The sequence below is a fragment of the Lycium ferocissimum genome, chromosome 1 (assembly GCF_029784015.1).
Source record: "Lycium ferocissimum isolate CSIRO_LF1 chromosome 1, AGI_CSIRO_Lferr_CH_V1, whole genome shotgun sequence".
NCBI classification, from domain to species: Eukaryota; Viridiplantae; Streptophyta; class Magnoliopsida; order Solanales; family Solanaceae; genus Lycium; species Lycium ferocissimum.
The window spans coordinates 16,980,218-16,999,756 of NC_081342.1; positions in this window are offsets into that span (position 1 = coordinate 16,980,218).

Here is a 19,539-nt window from a genome sequence, read left to right on the forward strand (position 1 = left end):
CATGCTTTAAAAGTTGTGCAACCATTAAGAATTCCTTAAACTTGTCAATCCAATAAATAATAATAGGGTGCTGCTAAATAGCAAAACCCACTTTGTTAAAAGTGTCAAAACTGGGGCTGGCCCACAGCAAAATGACCAAAATACCCTAACTCTCAACAGTCAACCTCTCTCCTTTAATGTAGTGTTATGATTAAAGTAGGCCACACTAAAACATAAATGGCAATATTTAAATGAGATGCATACACCTATATTATATGATGGGCCAACCTAATAATATACACAACTTTATTTTTATTTTTTCATTATATGGTGGGCCAATCTAAACAATATACACAACTTTATTTATTTTTTATTTCATTATACAGTAGGTAAACCTAAACAATATACACAAATTTATTTATTTTTTTTTTTCATTATACGGTGGGTCAACCTAAACAATATACAAAGCCTTAATTCTTTTTCTCTTTTTTTTTCCTTTTTAGAGACATTTACCCCCTAAACCAATTAGTAAAATTATATACAAGAATAACATATATCTTTTTAAAAGTAACAAATATAGCACATTGAATAGGAAAAAAAATATAATATAGTAATAAGCTCCGATTAAAGCCAACCCTCTCCATTAATTAATGAAATCTATTTTCATTAATACAATTTTACTCATTTACTCTTTTCTCTCACTTCCACAATGATCTCTCTCCCCACCTACTAAAAGGCTTATCAATCAAGTGTGATAATATATATGCTATTGTTGGTGATTTTATTTAGATAAAGAGCAACTATTTAAAATCATTTCACAATCTCACATTATAGAAGCAACAATGCTGCCATTTTTATTTGGAATAACCACTACGAGTTTAATACTAATTTTTCACTAGATTGAATGCTCAAATTTATAGATGATAGAAGATGGTGAACCAACTTATATTATTCTATTCTAAACTAACTTTTAAATAACCTCTTGAACATAAAACATATATATATAAATGTTAAAATTGATATTATTCAGGCGTATATCAAAAGGAATCAAATGAGAACTAACTTTTGCAATCTCATCAACTATTCTTCGTATTTATAACTACTTAGTTAAATTTCCGCAAATGATCTCTTGACTCACTCTCATACATAAATTACCAATAAGATACTAACGTTTCTCTTAATTAGTAAAGTAAATTAGTAATAAAAAAACATGTTCCATGAATTGATGAATAAAATGAATAGAAAAAAAAAGTAATGAATCAATTTCATATCCTCATCTGTTATTACTTTCAAAAGAGAATTTGGAGCTCTTATAAAATAAAAATTAAATATTAACGAGGAAAGAAGCGTTATATGTTGAGAAGAACTAATTAGGATGTAATAAAATTGATCTAGAGTTTTTGAAAAATGAAGAAGATGTTTTTATCACTATTATTCATATTCGTACTTAGTTTTCGTGCATCCCAGGCCTCATTCCGTAACTAACTATAGAACAATATTTGCCTTTATAATTTGGTGCTTGGAGTTTTAGCATTGCTTCCCATACAATTGCACTAATCAACTACCAGTATATTTTTAATTTCTCAGCGTCAAAATCTCATCCATTGACACCTTTGATTTAATAGATTTTGACATGAATACATCAATCGAATAATATGATCAAAGCTAATTTAACTTGCAACAACAAATTATTTAAATATATAATTTAAGAATTTGATGTGTAATCGATGAAATGTCTGAAAATGATATTAGGCTTATTTTATTTTTATTGACGCTAAAAGTGAATGAACGAAATTGACTTGTCTTAAAAAAATTATGGATTAAACAATGTTAATCTAGACAAGTTCGGTAATGTAAAACAACGACGAGAATCGCTAACGATCGCTGCATACACAAGTTCGTAACGTAAAAAACCCACACAAAGCATGAATGTCATTATTTACATTTATGAGAGTGCAACAAACCTATATTTTGCATCGAATTTCCTATTAAATATTGAAAAGTCATTTATTTTACCATTTTGCTCTATCAAAAAAAGCAGATAAGTAAATTTCTGTTCCAACAAATGATGAATGCTATTACAGCGAAATTGGTCAAGGTTCGCGTTTAGAACCCTTAGGTCCCGAGTTCGATTCTAGGTGCGCGCATTTAGTCTAATTTTTTTTCCCATTTTTTCTTTCACTTACATGATCACCAAACTCAAACAGATCAAGTATCAATGTACTTTATACAATTTTGTCCAAATTTTGTTGCCTACCCTATAATTAATTGCATTCCCTTAGAATGTAATTAAAAGTGAGTTGTCCTTGTTAATCAAGTGTATTTGATGCAATGTTGGGAAACTTTTGATATTGGGCTGCATTAGATATTGTTGAATATATGGGTTGTGGTTATTTAGGCCAAAACTTAAACGGCCAATGCCCAATGATCTTTTATGTTCATAACAAACGTAGAAAGTTAGGAAGTAGTGTCATATAACTTGTACTCCAAATATTCCTTTAGTCCTATTAACATACGATTATTTAACTAAGATATTTTTTAAAAAAATAACACAAAATGTAAAATGAAATATGACGTTGTATTAAAATATTCAACAAAAAAAAAGTAATAAGATCGCATAAAAAACGATCATAATCAAAAAGTATTAAGTCGTGCTATGGTAAATACGGCTAATTTATAAGACATGGTATTGAGTATTGACTACTTGTCACACACACACACATATAGAGAGAGAAAGAATCGATTGAATTAAATCAAACGTTGCTAATTGTTACTCAATCCTATATAATAGTTAGCTAAATTGCAGCAATTTAATGTTTCAATTAAAATCAACCATAGTGTTAACTACTTGTTAAATCTACTATTTTTGTTTAAACTAATTGAATTAGATCTAAAATTGCGTAATACTACTCAATTATATTTAATCCTTAACTAATTGAGATAATTTCATATTTCAATTAAAGTCAACTATAGTATTGACTACTTGTTACAACTACTTAAAAAAATTAAATCAAAAATTGTTAATTGTTACTCAATCCTATATAATATTTAGCTAAATTGAAAGAATTCAAATATTTCAATTAAAGTCAACTATAATGTTGACTATTTGTTACATTCACTATTTCTGTTTATGTTGATTGAATTAGGTCTAAACTTGCTAAATGCAACTAAATTCTATTCAATATTTAACTAATTCAGATAATTTCATGTTTCAATTAAAGTCAACCATAGTATTGACTACTTGTCACGTATTGTTTTTTAAAATTGATTGAATTAAATCAAATATTGTTAATTGTTACTCAATCCTATGCAATACTTAGCTAAATTGAAGGGATTCAAATGTTTCAATTAAAGTCAACCATAGTGTTGACTATTTGTTACATTCACTATTGTTGTTTATATTGATTGAATTAGATCTAAACTTGGTAAATGCAACTTAATTCTATATACTTAATTAATTGAGATAATTCCATGTTTCAACTAAAATCAACCATAGTATTGACTATTTGTCACAGTTTTTTTTTTTAATTGATTGAATTAAATCAAACGTTGCTAATTGTTACTCAATCCTATATAATACTTAGCTAAATTGCAGATATTCAATGTTTCGATTAAAATCAATCATAGTGTTGACTACTTGTTAAATCTACTAATTTTGTTTAAACTAATTGAATTAGATCTAAACTTGTTGAATACTACTCACTTATATTTAATACCTAACTAATTGAGATACTTTCATGTTTCAGTTAAAGTCAACCATAGTATTGACTACATGTTGCATCTACCTTTTTTATTTTAAAAAAATGACTAAATTAAATTGAAAGTTGCTAATAGTTACTCAATCTTATATAATACTTAGCTAAATTAAAGGAATCCAATGTTTCAATTAAAGTCAACCATAGTGTTGACTATTTGTTATATCCACTACTTTTGTTTAAATTGATTAAATTAGATCTAAACTTGCTAAATATTACTCAATTCTATTTAATACTTAACTAATTTGATAATTTCATGTTTTAATTAAAATCAACCATAGTATTGACTACTTGTTGCATTTTTTTTTTAAAAAAAATTGATTGAATTAAATCAAAAGTTGCTAATTATTATTCAATCCTATATAATATCTAGCTAAATTGCAGCAATTCAATGTTTCAATTAAAATCAACCATAGTGTTGACTACTTGTTAAATCTACTATTTTTGTGTAAACTAATTGAATTAGATCTAAATTTGCTTAATACTACTGATTATATTTAATACTTAACTAATTGAGATAATTTCATGTTTTAAAGTCAACCATAGTATTGACTACATATTGCATCTATTTAAAAAAAAAATTAAATCAAAAGTTGCTAATTGTTACTCAATCTATATATACTTAGCTAAATTGAAAGAATTCAAATGTTTCAATTAAAGTCAACTATAGTGTTGACTATTTGTTACATTCACTATTATTGTTTATATTGATTGAATTAGATCTAAACTTGGTAAATGCAACTTAATTCTATATACTTAATTAATTGAGATAATTTCATGTTTCAATTAAAATCAACCATAGTATTGACTATTTGTCACATATATTTTTTTAAAAATTGATTGAATTCAATCAAACATTGCTAATTGTTACTCAATCCTATATAATGCTTAGCTAAATTGCAGCAATTCAATGTTTCAACTAAAATCAATTATAGTGTTGACTACTTGTTAAATCTATTAATTTTGTTTAAACTAATTGAATTAGATATAAACTTACTGAATACTACTCAGTTATATTTAATACTTAACTAATTGATATTCTTTCATGTTTCAATTAAAGTCAACCATAGTATTGATTACATGTTGCATCTACCTTTTTTTTTTTATAAAAAAAAAATCATTAAATTAAATTGAAAGTTGTTAATAGTTACTCAATCTTGTATAATACTTAGCTAAATTAAAGGAATTTAATGTTTCAATTAAAGTCAACTATAGTGTTGACTATTTGTTATATCCACTATTTTTGTTAAAATTAGATCTAAACTTGCTAAATGTTACTCAATTCTATTTAATACTCAACTAATTGAGATAATTTCATGTTTTAATTAAAATAAACCATAGTATTGACTACTTGTTGCATATTTTTTTTAAAAATTGATTGAATTAAATCAAAAGCTGCTAATTATTATTGAATCCTATATAATACTTAGCTAAATTGCAGCAATTCAATGTTTCAATTAAAATCAACCATAGTGTTGACTACTTGTTAAATCTACTATTTTGTGTAAAATAATTTAATTAGATCTAAATTTGCTTAATACTACTCAATTATATTTAATACTTAACTAATTGAGATAATTTCATGTTTCAATTAAAGTCAACCATAGTATTGACTCCTTGTTATATCTAGTTAAAAAATTAAATCAAAAGTTGCTAATTGTTACTCAATCATATATAATACTTAGCTAAATTGAAAGAATTCAAGTGTTTCAATTAAAGTCAACCATCGTGTTGACTATTTGTTACATTCACTATTTTTGTTCATGTTGATTGAATTAGATCTAAACTTACAAATGCAACTCAATTCTATTTAATACTTAACTAATTCAAATAATTTCATGTTTCAATTAAAGTCAACTATAGTATTGACCATTTGTCACGTATTGTTTTTTAAAATTGATTGAATTAAATCAAATGTTTTTAATTGTTACTCAATCCTATGTAATACTTAGCTAAATTGAAGGAATTCAAATGTTTCAATTAAAGTCAACCATAATGTTGACTATTTGTTACATTCACTATTGGTGTTTATATTGATTGAATTAGATCTAAACTTACTAAATGCAATTGAATTCTATTTAATACTTAATTAATTGAGATAATTTCATGTTTCAATTAAAATCAACCATAGTATTGACTATTTGTCACATATATTTTTTTTAAAAAAAAATTGATTAAATTAAATTAAACGTTACTAATTGTTATTCAATCCTATATAATACTTAGCTAAATTAGGTAATTCAATGTTTCAATTAAAATCAATCATAGTGTTGACTACTTGTTAAATCTACTATTTTTGTTTAAACTGATTGAATTAGATCTAAACTTGCTGAATACTACTCAATTATATTTAATACCTAACTAATTGAGATACTTTTATGTTTCAATTGAAATCAACCATAGTATTAACTACATGTTGCATCTACCTTTTTTATTTTATTTTTTATTTTTAAAATGATTAAATTAAATTGAAGGTTGCTAATAGTTACTCAATCTTATATAATACTTAGCTAAATTAAAGGAATTCAATGTTTCAATTAAAGTCAACCATAGAGTTGACTATTTGGTATATCCACCATTAATTGAAGGTTGCTAATAGTTACTCAATCTTATATAATACTTAGCTAAATTAAAGGAATTCAATGTTTCAATTAAAGTCAACCATAGAGTTGACTATTTGTTATATCCACCATTTTTATTTAAATTGGTTAAATTAGATCTAAACTTGCTAAATATTACTCAATTCTATTTAATACTTAACTAATTGAGATAATTTCATGTTTTAATTAAAATCACCCATAGTATTGACTACTGGTTGCATATTTTTTTTTTTTGAATTAATCGAATTAAATAAAAAGTTGCTAATTATTATTCAATCCTATATAATACTTAGCTAAATGCAACAATTCAATGTTTCAATTAAAATCAATCATAGTGTTGACTACTTATCAAATCTACTATTGTTTAAACTAATTGAATTAGTTCTAAACTTACTGAATACTACTCAATTATATTTAATACTTAACTAATTGAGATACTTTCATGTTTCAATTAAAGTCAACTATAGTATTGACTACTTGTTACATCTTTTAAAAAAATTATTGAATTAAATCAAAAGATGCTAATTGTTACTTAATCCTGTATAAAACTTAGATAAATTGCACCAATTTAATGTTTCAATTAAAATTAACCATGGGGCTGATTGCTCGTTAAATTTACAATTTTTATTTAAATTGATAAAATTAGATCTAAAGTTGGTAAATGCTACTCAATTTTATTTAATATTTAACTAATTGAGATAATTCAATGTTTCAATTAAAGTCAATAATAATATTAACTACTTGATACATCTATTTTTCTTTTAAAATGATTAAATGAAATAAAAGTTGCTAACTGTTACTCAATCCTATATAGTACTTAGCTAAATTGAAGGAATTTAATGTTTCAATTAAAGTCAACCTTATGTTGACTACTTGTTAAATCTAATAATTTTGTTTAAATTAATCGAATTAGATCTAAACTTGCTAATTGCTACTGTGATAATTTCATTATTTGGATCCAAGCAACATTCTTTTTTTCAAAATGACTTTCTAAGTCAGAAAAGGTCATGGAATGTAATATTACGTTTTATTGATTTTTTAAGGTGGTCGAAATTGAAACAAAAAATTGCGCGGATTGTCCTTCATTTGGGGTGGTCTTTAACTTTTGTCTTTCAAATTGGTGATCTTTAAATTTTGCCCTTCGCCTGACACCCTGAGGTTTTGGGTTCGAACCCCAACTAAGTAAAAAAAAAAAAAAAAAAAAAAAAATTCGCAAGGCAGATGTTTGGGTTTGCAAGGCAGAAGTTGCAAATTCTGTCCTTGCAAATTAGGGGTAGAATTTGCGGTACTCAAAAAAAAAAATGCAAAGCGAGTTTGCAAGGGCCTTGCAAACTTACGCCTTTAAGGAGTTTTTGCCTTGAAAATTCAATGCGAACCCAACTTCGCTTTGTTTTAGTTTTGCCTGAGCAGGGGTTCGAATCTGGGACCTTGATGTTTTAGCCGAAAGACAAAAATTAAATACTTTCATTTTGATGGGCAAAATTTAAATACCACCCCAAAATAAGGGTATTACTGCTAATTGCCCAAATTGAAATATGTGCTGCAAATAGCTCGACACAACAATTTATGTTTTTCTTGTGTAGTTGTAAATAAATAAAACAAATTTATTATGTTAAACAATAGTAAACTAACTAAAATAAAGTTATAATGGTTATATTCATATTTTCAAAACAAAATAACTAAGAAATGAAGAAGCGTATATTTTTAAAATGTAAGTTTAGATCTAATTCAATCAATTTAAACAAAAATAGTGTATTTAATAGGTAGTCAACTTTATCGTTGACTTAAAATGAGACATTGAATTGTCTCAATTTTTAGCTAAGTGAACACTAATTAGATATAATTGAGAAGCAATTAGTAAGTTTAAATCTAATTCAGTCAATATAAACGAAAATAGTGAATTTAACCTGAATTGCTTCAATTAATTAAGTATTAACTAGTATTGAGTAACAGTTAGCAAGTTTAGATCTAATTCAATCAGTTTACCTAAGTATTAGTTAAGATTTAGTAAAAGGTCTGCTAAGTGCTGATTCAATTTCATCAAATTTTTATATAAATATGTGAATGTAACTATGGTAACACTATTTTGCATTGAATTTCCTATTAAATATTGAAAAGTCATTTGTTCTACCATTTTGCTTTATTCAAAAGATAATACTTAGCTAAATTGAAGGAATTAGATTTAAACTTGATAATTTAACATGTTTTGATTCCATTAAATTTATTTTTTTTAAATGGTGGATTTAACAAGTAATCAACACTATGGTAGACTTATTTCTACAAAATCTGGTCATTTCTGCAATTTAAAAAAAATTATGAAAAACAGCAAATCAATGGCTATTTATGCAAAAAACTGCACTTTTATCATCTTCTTCACCACCTTCATATTGTTCTTCAAAATTGCTTCAAAGTTTTTTGGTCATAAATTCTTCAAATCAAGTCAAATCAACCCCAAGCTCGAAACAAAGCTCCTCTATACCAACTAGAACAATCCCTACTCATCAATTTTGTCAAACAAATAAGAAATCAATTAAATCCATTTGTTAGTTTCTAAGCTTTTCCAAGAACACATATGAAGATCTTCAAGAACACCATGAACTTGAAATTTGTAATTTCTTCAAAATAAGTCCAATTACTCCAAATTTTAGATCTAGCTCTTCCTCAACATAGAGAACAAAACTCAATACAAATTGAAATCAATCAACCCCCAAATTGCTAGTTCTTCAAGTTCTTCAAACCCAACAATGGTGAACTCTTCAAATCAACTTGAAATTCTTCCAAACTTCGGATTCTTTACCTCTTTCACTAGAAAAACAAAGACCAATAGGTTTGAACCTTCAATTTTGACCTAATCTTCGAAACCCATCAACTTATTTTCAAGTTTTGAAGGTCAACAATGGTGAAACTATCTAAAACTCCTCCAAATGACTTGAAACTTTAGATCTAGGTAGATTTGACCTCTAGGAACTCAAATCTACACTCCAATTCACACAAATCAAACAACAACACCAATTTTCATTTTTTTTTTTTTTTGGATTTTTTTTTGTTGAGATTTTCAAAATATGAACAACCTAGGATTAAAAATTGTAGAAACAATCATGTAGCCTAACGCTATGAGATAACGCTTCTCCTCATTGTTTTACATTAATGATTGGTAATTGTGAGCTCATTTATAATAAGGTTATAACTAATTATAGCTTATAGTTACTTCAATACTAAAAGTGACTTAATTCGTTATGTTAAAAAATAATGATTTGACACTGCATTAACAAGAAATAGCAATATGGAGTTCAACAAAAAATAATACCGTATGTATATAGCCAATATATAATACTCTATTTACAAGAAAATTAAAAACACTATCAAATTCCCAAAAAAAAAAAAAAAAAACTAAAAAACACTTTAGGCCAAATATCATATGTAAATAGCCAATATATAACACTCTATTTACAGGAAAAATAAAAACACTTTCAGGTAATTCAATCAGTTTAGCTAAGTATTAATTAAGATTCAGTAAAAGGTCCGCTAAGTGTTGATTCAATTGGATCAAATTCTTATATAAATATATAAATTTAACTATGGTAACAATATTTTGCATTGAATTTCCTATTGAATATTGAAAAGTTATTTTTTTTTACCATTTTGCTCTATTCAAAAGATAATACTTAGCTAAATTGTAGAAATAGATTTAGACTTGTTAAAATAACAAGTTTTGATTCCATTAAATTCATCTTGTCCAAAATAGTGGATTTAACAAGTAGTCAACACTATGGTTGACTTTGATTGAAACGAACCAATATTTTGCATTGAATTTCCTATTAAATATTGAAAAGTCATTCATTTTACCAATTTTTTTGATATATCCAAAAAATTACGTTGTAAAAATACCAATGGAATGGGTCTTTGTGTATTGTTTATCACATATTTATATCGTATGAATTGGAGTATTATGTTTTAGTGGACAAATTTTATTTTGTGGACTGTGTGTTGTAAACATAAAGATGCATGGGCATTAGGCTACTCAAAGAAGTTGGGCCCAAACAACCACAACCCATATATTCAGCAGAAGAGGAGAAATGCAGCCCAATATCAAAGTAAAAGAAAAATTGAAAAAAAAAAAACTTTTCACTGTATGCGCGCACCTAGACTCGAACATGAGACCTAAGGGTTCTAAACGCGGACCTTGACCAATTTTGCTGCAATAACATTCGTCATTTATTGGAACGAATATTTATTTAGCTGCCTTTTTTAATAGAGTAAAATGGTAAAATAAATGACTTTTCAATATTTAATAGAAAATTCAATGCAAAATATAGGTTTGTTGCACTCTCACAATCAAATTGAAATGTAAATAATGATATTCATGTTTTGTGTGGGTTTTTTACGTTACGAATTTGTGTACACGACAATCGTTAGCATTCTCGTCGTTGTTTTACATTACCGATCGGTAATTGTGAGCTCATTTATAACAAGGTTATAACTCATTAGTTCATAGTTGCTTCAACACCAAAAGTGACTTGATGCATTATGTTAAGAGATAATGAGTTGCCATATTAGATATGTTAATGTGCTATCTTCAAACAAACGAGTATGTGATATGACATTTCGTTCAAAGGCTTAGTGCTTTCTCAATCCAATAGCAATACTAAGTGAGTTTTGGTGTTCAAAAGGATTAAAGTACATTGATACTTGATTTTTTTGAGTTTGGTGATCATATAAGTGAAATAAAAAATGAAAAAAAAAAAGTTTTAGACTAAATGCGCGCACCTAGACTTGAACACGGGACCTAAGGGTTCTAAACGCGGACCTTGACCAATTTCAAATAGCACTCGACATTTTTTGGAACGGAAAATTACTTATCTGCATTTTTTAATAGAGCAAAATTGTAAAATAAATGACTTTTCAATATTTAATAGGAAATTCAATGCAAAATATTGGTTTGTTGCATTTTCATAATCAAATTGGAAGCATTTCATAATAAGGTCATACCTAATTTTAGTTCATAGTTATTTCAACACTAATAGTGACTTGATTCTTTATGTTATTAATAAATAATGATTTGATACTGCATTCACAAGAAATAGCAATATTGAGCTCAACAAAAAATAATACAAAATTAAACAACAAGAACAAAAATAAAAAAAATTAAACAACAGAAATTAATCATTCACTCAAATTATTCCACTCTTCAATATATAACGTCCAACGGGAACCAAATACCATATATATATATATATATACATATATATATATATATATATATATATATATATATATACAAAAATAAAAACATGAAAAAGAATTAGAAAAAGAAGAAAAATACACTCCAAGTCAAATACCGTATGTATATAATATATATAATAAATTTACGGGAAAAAATAAAAACACTTTCGTACACCAAAACAAAAAAGAAAAAGAAGAAAAAAAAAATACACTCTAGGCTAAATACCGTGCGTATATAGGCAATAAATAACACTTTATTTACAAGAAAAAAATAAAAAATCGGATGCCAAAACAAAAAGAAAAAAAAGAAAAAAGGAAATGAGTACACCCTAGGCCTACCGTATGCATACACAATAAGTAAACAAAAAGAAAAAGAAGAAAAAAGGAAATACACCCTGGGCCCACAGTATGCATACACAATAAGTGAATAAAAAAAAAAAATACACCCTAGGCCTACCTTATGTATTCACAATGCAACTAATGTAAAAATAATAATAAATAAAAGATACATTAAAAAAATGAAAAAGAGCATGGGAAACATAGCCCATGATTAACCTATATGAGAGAGAGTCTCATTTTATCATGAAGGGCAGTGATGTAAAAGCACATCACAATAAAATATTAAAAAACAAAGATTCTTCAAGATTCCTTATGAAATGACTAATATATCCCCATTTTTGACAGTTTTTCCCAAAAATGGTTTTGCCAAATAGATTTTTCCATAATAATAAGGGTAAAATAGATATGAAATGGTAAGTTATCTCTTGTTTTTCAAAGCTTGGATAAGTAAAGATAGACAACTATTTTCAGTATATAGGACAAGCAAAAATGGATAGAGGGAGTAATTCTGGTGTGTTTTTGACTTATATCTTTTTTTGGTTTTGTTTTTTTATCTCTACTATCTCTCTTTCTTTTCTTTTAGTATTTTTCGAGTTATTATGAAACTGGGAGATTAGAGCAATCTATGTACAATTTTATATTAGATATGTAAGTCCAACAAATATAGAATTTCCAACAATATATACTATATACTACTCCGTCCGTCCTAATTACATGATGATGTTATTTAACTGTGCATGGAATTTAAGAAGGAAAGGAATTTTTTTTTAAATTTATGATCTATAATATGTGTGATTATAAATCATTTAATTAAAAAAATTAAAATTAAGTTGTTCTAAATATAGAAATGTGTTATTCTTTCAATTTAATTCATTTTACCTCTTCAATTGAGAAAAAAGTTTGAAGATTGTCATTATTTTGCTTTGTATTTAACTTATATTATTAATGATGAAATTTTAAAAAAAAATGATTCTAAGATCTATCCTTATAAAGAGTGTGTGCGTATGCATATAGATAATCTAGCCAAGAGTTTATCGACCAATCTCTATTTGTATTTTTTTTTTTTCAATGTAACAAGTGAAAAAGGTTGAAATAAACTGCACCAAAACTAACATTTTCGGTTATTGTGAGTTGTGACTACTTGGTTTTCCAAAATGATAGTGTTGTGATATTACTTTACTATATGTAATAAGGGAGAATAAAAAATTTGTCGTCCTCACAATGTTCTTTGTTGCAGTTAAGCTGCTCTACGTGGCTTTGCTTTTTCCTAAATTTCATTTTTGCACTCATTCATTCCTTATGATCATTTACCCTTGGGCCTTGTAATTGGACTATTTGACATTATATATTCTCCCTCCGTCTCATAATAAGTGTCATCTTAGTCAAAAACACGCATATTTTACAATATGTAATAAGGGAGAATACAAAAATTTTGTCGTCCTCACAATGTTCTTTGTTGCAGTTAGGCTGCTCCATGTGGCTTTGCTTTTTCCTAATTTTCATTTTTGCACCCATTCATTCCTTATGATCATTTACCCTTGGGCCTTGTAATTGGACTATTTGACATTATATATTCTTCCTCCGTCTCATAATAAATGTCATCTTATCCAAAAACACGTATATTAAGAAACCAATAATGCAATGTGAAGTTTACCGAATTACCCCTATATAATAAAAATAAATTACTTTTACCTCTGTATTAGAGCATGCACAAGAAGTAAACCTTTTGACATTGGGAATCCAACAATACCAAGTTACTATATGACTTTTTCAATCATCATTTAGATGTTACTTTATTATCCAAGGATAGAATTGGAAAAAACTAGCCAATTTATGTCTTGGTTTCCTAAGGTGACACTTATTATGGGACAAAAAAATTTGGCTAAGGTGATACTTATTATGAGACGGAGGGAGTATAATTTTTTGCCGATCTCTTCTTTTCTTACTCCTTTGGTTCCTTTTTACTTCTGTCTCAATGTATGTGGCACAATTCGAATTTCGATAGTCAAATAGTTTAATTTTTGTCGTTAAGTCGAGCATGAAATCTTTGAATTTTTGAAATAAAATTCACATATTCGGAAACTACGTTAAAAGTACTATAAGTAACAATAATTGAAATTTTAAAATATTTAAAAGATATATGAAGAAATTATAGTCAAAGAAAGACATGTTTGAATCTCGAAATCCGAACGGTTTTTGAACATAAATTGAGGTGGAGGAAGTATTTGTTTTTATACTAAAAATAAATATAAATTGCAGTCAAAGAAAGACATGTTTGAATCTCGAAATCCGAACGGTGCTACATAAATTGAGATGGAGGAAGTATTTGTTTTTATACTAAAAATAAATTTTTCTTTTTAATTGTTTATTTTAGCAATTCACAAAAGATTTATAATTTTTTCCTATATTACTCTTATCATTAAGTAAATACATAGAGTATTAGTAGTCAAACTTAAATTTTCAGCGCATGATTAATAAAGGTAATTTACTACGTGTGTGTTACTCCTAATAAATAATTTCTTAAGAGACAAGTAAAAATGAACCGAGAGAGTACCTTTTACATTATTTGTCAATAATACATTTTGGTAAAATTTATGCAACTTCGGAGTCATGGTTTCATTCCAATCAGTGCTTTATTAGGTCTTACTAATTAGTACCCCATACTCTTCTCTCTGGGTGTGTTCGGTATGAAAGAAAATATTTTGTATGAAATTTTTATTTTAAAAATATTTTTCAGGAAAATAAGTGTATTTCTTACATATTTTCTTGCGTTCGGTACGGAAACAAAAAATGTTATCTTGAAAACACTTGTATATAATCTGGACAAGTACTATGGTTGGTGGGGTTTGTGGGGTGTTGGGGATGGGGTGAAGATGAGGTGTATTGGAGGCGGGGAGGACATAGTAAATGTAAAATATCATTTGTGGAACTTGATTTTTCTACTTCAAATAGGAAAGTCATTTTCCTCATTTTTAAGGAAATTGTGTTCCTAGAGAAAACGTTTTTAAAAAATTTTGACCAACCAAACATGGATACCTCTAAAAATTCGTATTTTAATTCCCCTTCCAAACTTTTTTCGTCATAAATAATTTGTCCTTTAAAAAATAGTCAATTATGTGACTAAGAAACTTAATAATTATAAGGAGTTACCAACAAGATAATAATTGACATGGCACTAAATTAAATTAATTATGAATTAAAAAAATGTGACATAAGTTATATTTTCTTAATTAATTTTTCTATTTCTGTATCATGAGTTTGGGCCCGGGCTTTTGTAGTCCTCGCGAAACTTTCCCAAAGAATGTCAAACTTTTCAATTAATTACTTTTAGGTCCTGATTTTTTAAAGTCAAATTTATTTTTTGTTCTTATGGTTTACTTTTTAAAAGCTATCGAACATTCTGCCTTATTTTCCTGTTTTCTATCTGGTATCCGGTACCCGCATTGGAGCTTGCTTAATCCAGATTCGCATCGCATGGGGCCAATCGGGGGAAGCGCTCCCTACCAAAGATTTTTTCATACTCAGGCTCGAACCCGAGACCCCTGATTAAGGGAGAAACAGCCCCATCCGCTGCACTTTATTTTCCATGTTGCTTTCTTCTATTGATCTTATCTATTAACCTAAAATATAGTCATTTCTTCGCTAGATATTCTTGCTTCTTGTTGCTCTTTATTTTCTTCTTTTTCATTTGTTGCTTATTATAGATTTTTACATGTAAACATTTCTGTTACTTTATATTTGTATTATAAAATTTGAGAATTTACAAAATTCTTTTACTCATATGTAGGCATTTTTTTTACTTTATTTATACTTTAATGAGCTCATATGTGTTTACCAAGCGTCCAAGATTAGTACAAAAATGATTTTCAGATAGTTTTAAAAATTATTAAATGATGCCATATAATGTTGAAAATGAAGACAATATTATCAGTCAAGATCGGTTTATCTTTAAAATTTCTTGTTTGGTTAACTGAAATTAATCTTTTAAACACAAAATGAGTTTGAAGTAGGGCGGAATTAGAGTGCCAGCTACCTATTTTATACGATTCGGTAGCACTTTGGTTCAAATTCTGTATTTGTCTTAAAAGTTTATTAAATATGTATAAATTAATAATTTAGAACTAAATAACTTTAAAAATTAGGATTTAAAACTCATATATTTCAAATTATGGCCCCGCATTTAATTTGAAGTAAATAATTTCATCAAAAGAAAAGTTAAGATATTAACGGAGTAAAATGAAAGTTTTTCTTTTATATATTAAAAATATACTCATTTGAAGTTTAATTATTACCAATATAAATTATATTTCTTTAATTAAAATATTACATTTTATATCTGGAGTTGAACCCGGGCCTGGTGAGACTAGTTTAAGTGACAAAAAGGAAAACTATACTGCGTGACTATTTGTAAAATTTACTCTGACATTTGTCCCATTGATTATATCAATACCAGAGCTGAATATTTCTTTTGCTTTTGTCTTGTATTATCTGCCGCCTAATATACGTCGCTGTGCTATTAATAGAAAGCGGAAAAAAGGTTTGCTTTTTCTACGCTAATGTGCAAACATCCCTATCATCAATATTCCTTCTATTTTAACCTTAACATTTTTCCTACGTGTATGGAATTTCTTTATTGCATTGTTTTGTCTTTCAATGCTGTGTCTTTATATTCATTTGCTTTAGATTTTTTAGTTGGAGTTGGTCGTCTAAAGATTTAGACCTGTTCTTCTTTCAATTGTAGTATAATTTATACAAGAATATTTTGGATCGTCATGGCTGGTCCGTGAAATCCCTATGGAATTTGACTTACTTATTTACTGGAAGTCATTGCTAGGAAAAGGAATTGTAAACGACTCATTCAATGACGCTTGTTTACTATTGTCGATATAATAATAAACCAATCTAATTTTGCTTTAAGTATTTGATGTTCGTAGCTCATTAGTTTGATTAATTTGAATTCGCGTGGAATAAATTTATACAGAGAATAAAGTGGTCATTATCGATCTATTCTCCATTTTCATAACTCAAACTCCAGATCTCAAACACATCGGTGGAATATACATTGATCACGTGACAACTTAGAACGTTGAACGTTAGTGAAAGAGATATGCTGTTATGACTTCTTTGACATACTATAGCATAATGGTTACCTAATTATCTGTTATTGGGCATCGGACATCAAGGTCCAAGGAGATCACGAGCTAGATTTAGTTTTCAGAAGAGGATGATAAAATGTAAATTGTAATTGCAACAATTATGGTAATAATTAATTGCAGTGACTTTTTGTATTCCATGTGTTTGGTTCAAAAGTTATACTGGTCGTTTGGTGCATGGTATAAGCTGGGATATCCCAGCACTAATTTTGGTATTAATTTTGTACCATGTTTGGTAGAAGGTATAAATTTATCATGTGTTTGGTGGAAGGTATAAATTTATACCTTCCACCAAACATGGTACAAAATTAATACCAAAATTAGTGCAGGGATATCCTAGCTTATCCCATTAACCTTGGGATTATTTTATCCCATCTCCCAGGTGGGATAAATTAGTCCCGGGATTATAATCCCGACATAATTTAGTTCGCGTACCAAATGACCCCTAAGAAGGAACGTTACTAGACTATGGCCTATGTAGCACGAGATTCACAATTTTATATTGTGATAAATGGCACTACAAGCAAACCGGCATTTTTTTTTTAATTTCCCATCCGGTGTCCGGTGCTCACATTGGAGCCTGACTATATCTGGATTCGCGCCGCGTAGGGCCCATTTCTGGGGGAAGCGCTCCCTTTCCGTACCCAGGGCTCGAACCCGAGACCTCTGGTTAAGGGAGGAGAAGCCCCATTGTAACGATACGTTAGGCTGTTACCGAGCCTTCCTCAATTCGTATCCTAAAACCTTCCTGATCCGTTGTGCCTGTTAAGATTTTCTGTTTAAGTTGACCCAAAGTCGAGATAGAAGGAAATTAAAAGCCGAGTTAGGGCCACTGAGCCCAGTACGCCAAGGCGAGGGTTGGACCCGCTGCAGCGAATCTCTGTTCGCTATCGGGGGTTGCTCACGACTAAGGGTCTTCGCCCCAGCGGATCCCACATCCGCCAAGGAGGAAGAGATGGACTTCCTTGAGCCCCCCCCCGGTCGATTGTTCGTCGTAGCTATCGCTTACTACAACGGCCCCATTGTCGCCACAACTGACGACGCTGAGCAAACCTAGCATTTAAAGTCCATTTCGGGTTTTGACCTCATTTTTCACCCAACTCTCAAATCAAGCCACCATTTGGGGCATTTTCAGAGCAAATCTCATAGAACCTTGGAAAGGTAACATCTAGACCTTATTAATTTCATCTCTTGAATCTTTTCCTTCATTTACGAAGTTTTGATTATAAGGATTAATAAGAATGGTGATTTTCCTAACTTGCAAAACCCTAGGAAGGTAAAATGAGTTTTCATTACTTAGAAACATGGCATTTTCGGTGGAACTCTTAGATTCATATTCTAGGCTAGTTAACCAACCCCAAATCCTATTTCTTCACCTATTTTTGCAAATGGGTTAAGTCTTGATGTTATTGAAATGGGGAATTTTAAATAAGAATGCTATTTATGGCTTATTTTGGTGTAGATAACCATGAAGTTTAAATTATTAGTCAATGGAAACCTAGAAAACCTAAGTTGAGGAAAAGTTTCGGTTTTACCCTTGTGGGCCCAGAGTTGTATTTAGATTTTCTAGGTTCTTAAAAGGTATGAATACCTTAATCCTTGACACTTGCTTATTCGGATTCCTTGCTATTCCTAGACCCTCCCGTCTTGGCTTCTGGTTCGAAAATGGAAGATGGAGATCAAGTAGATGTTCGCGGCACCTGCTCGGCCTCGAGGTAGGTTACGGCTTAGTTGAATTAGACTCCAATTAGGATTTCATATTTGTACATCAGAGATTGACGGAGAAAGCATGCCTAAGTCTCCGAACATGGTGTTGGGATGGATAGCCCTAAGTTGGTATTGTTATGTGTGGCTCGTTGCCTCGAGATTCTTGTTGGGTGTCTCGTTAGTTGTGAGTGTTAATGACTGTTTAGCATGACTGAGTCCGTGCAGTATTATTGAGTTCAATTGATGATTCTATTTTACCTTACGGTTAGACTATGGTTAGCGAAGCATAGGTAGAGTTAGTAAGTGTTGGAGAAAGCATGTTACGCCTTCGGGTATGAAGTTGGGATGGATTACCTAGGTTGGTATTGTTGTTTGATTGTGGCTTGTTTCCTTATTGTGATCTATTAGCTTGTCGCCACGTGTGATACTAGACTTTATGCTTAGTTGCCTTATCATGATTGTGAAACCGTATCTCTTATTTATTGGGTATTATCTGGTATAGAGGAAGGATTTGACTTATTCTTGATACTGTGGTATATGTCTATGTGTGGCACGATTGGTATTGATATATTCTTATTGGGATTGATATATTCTTATTGTGATTGATATCATTCACGCATTCATCCTCATGTATTTAGATAGGGTTGCACGTCGCAACACATATATATATTTAGATCGGGTTGCACGCCCCAACATATATATTTGGACCGGATTGCACGTTCCGCAACATATATTAGATGGGGTTGCACACCACAACAAGTACATGGACTTTGAGAGTGTTAT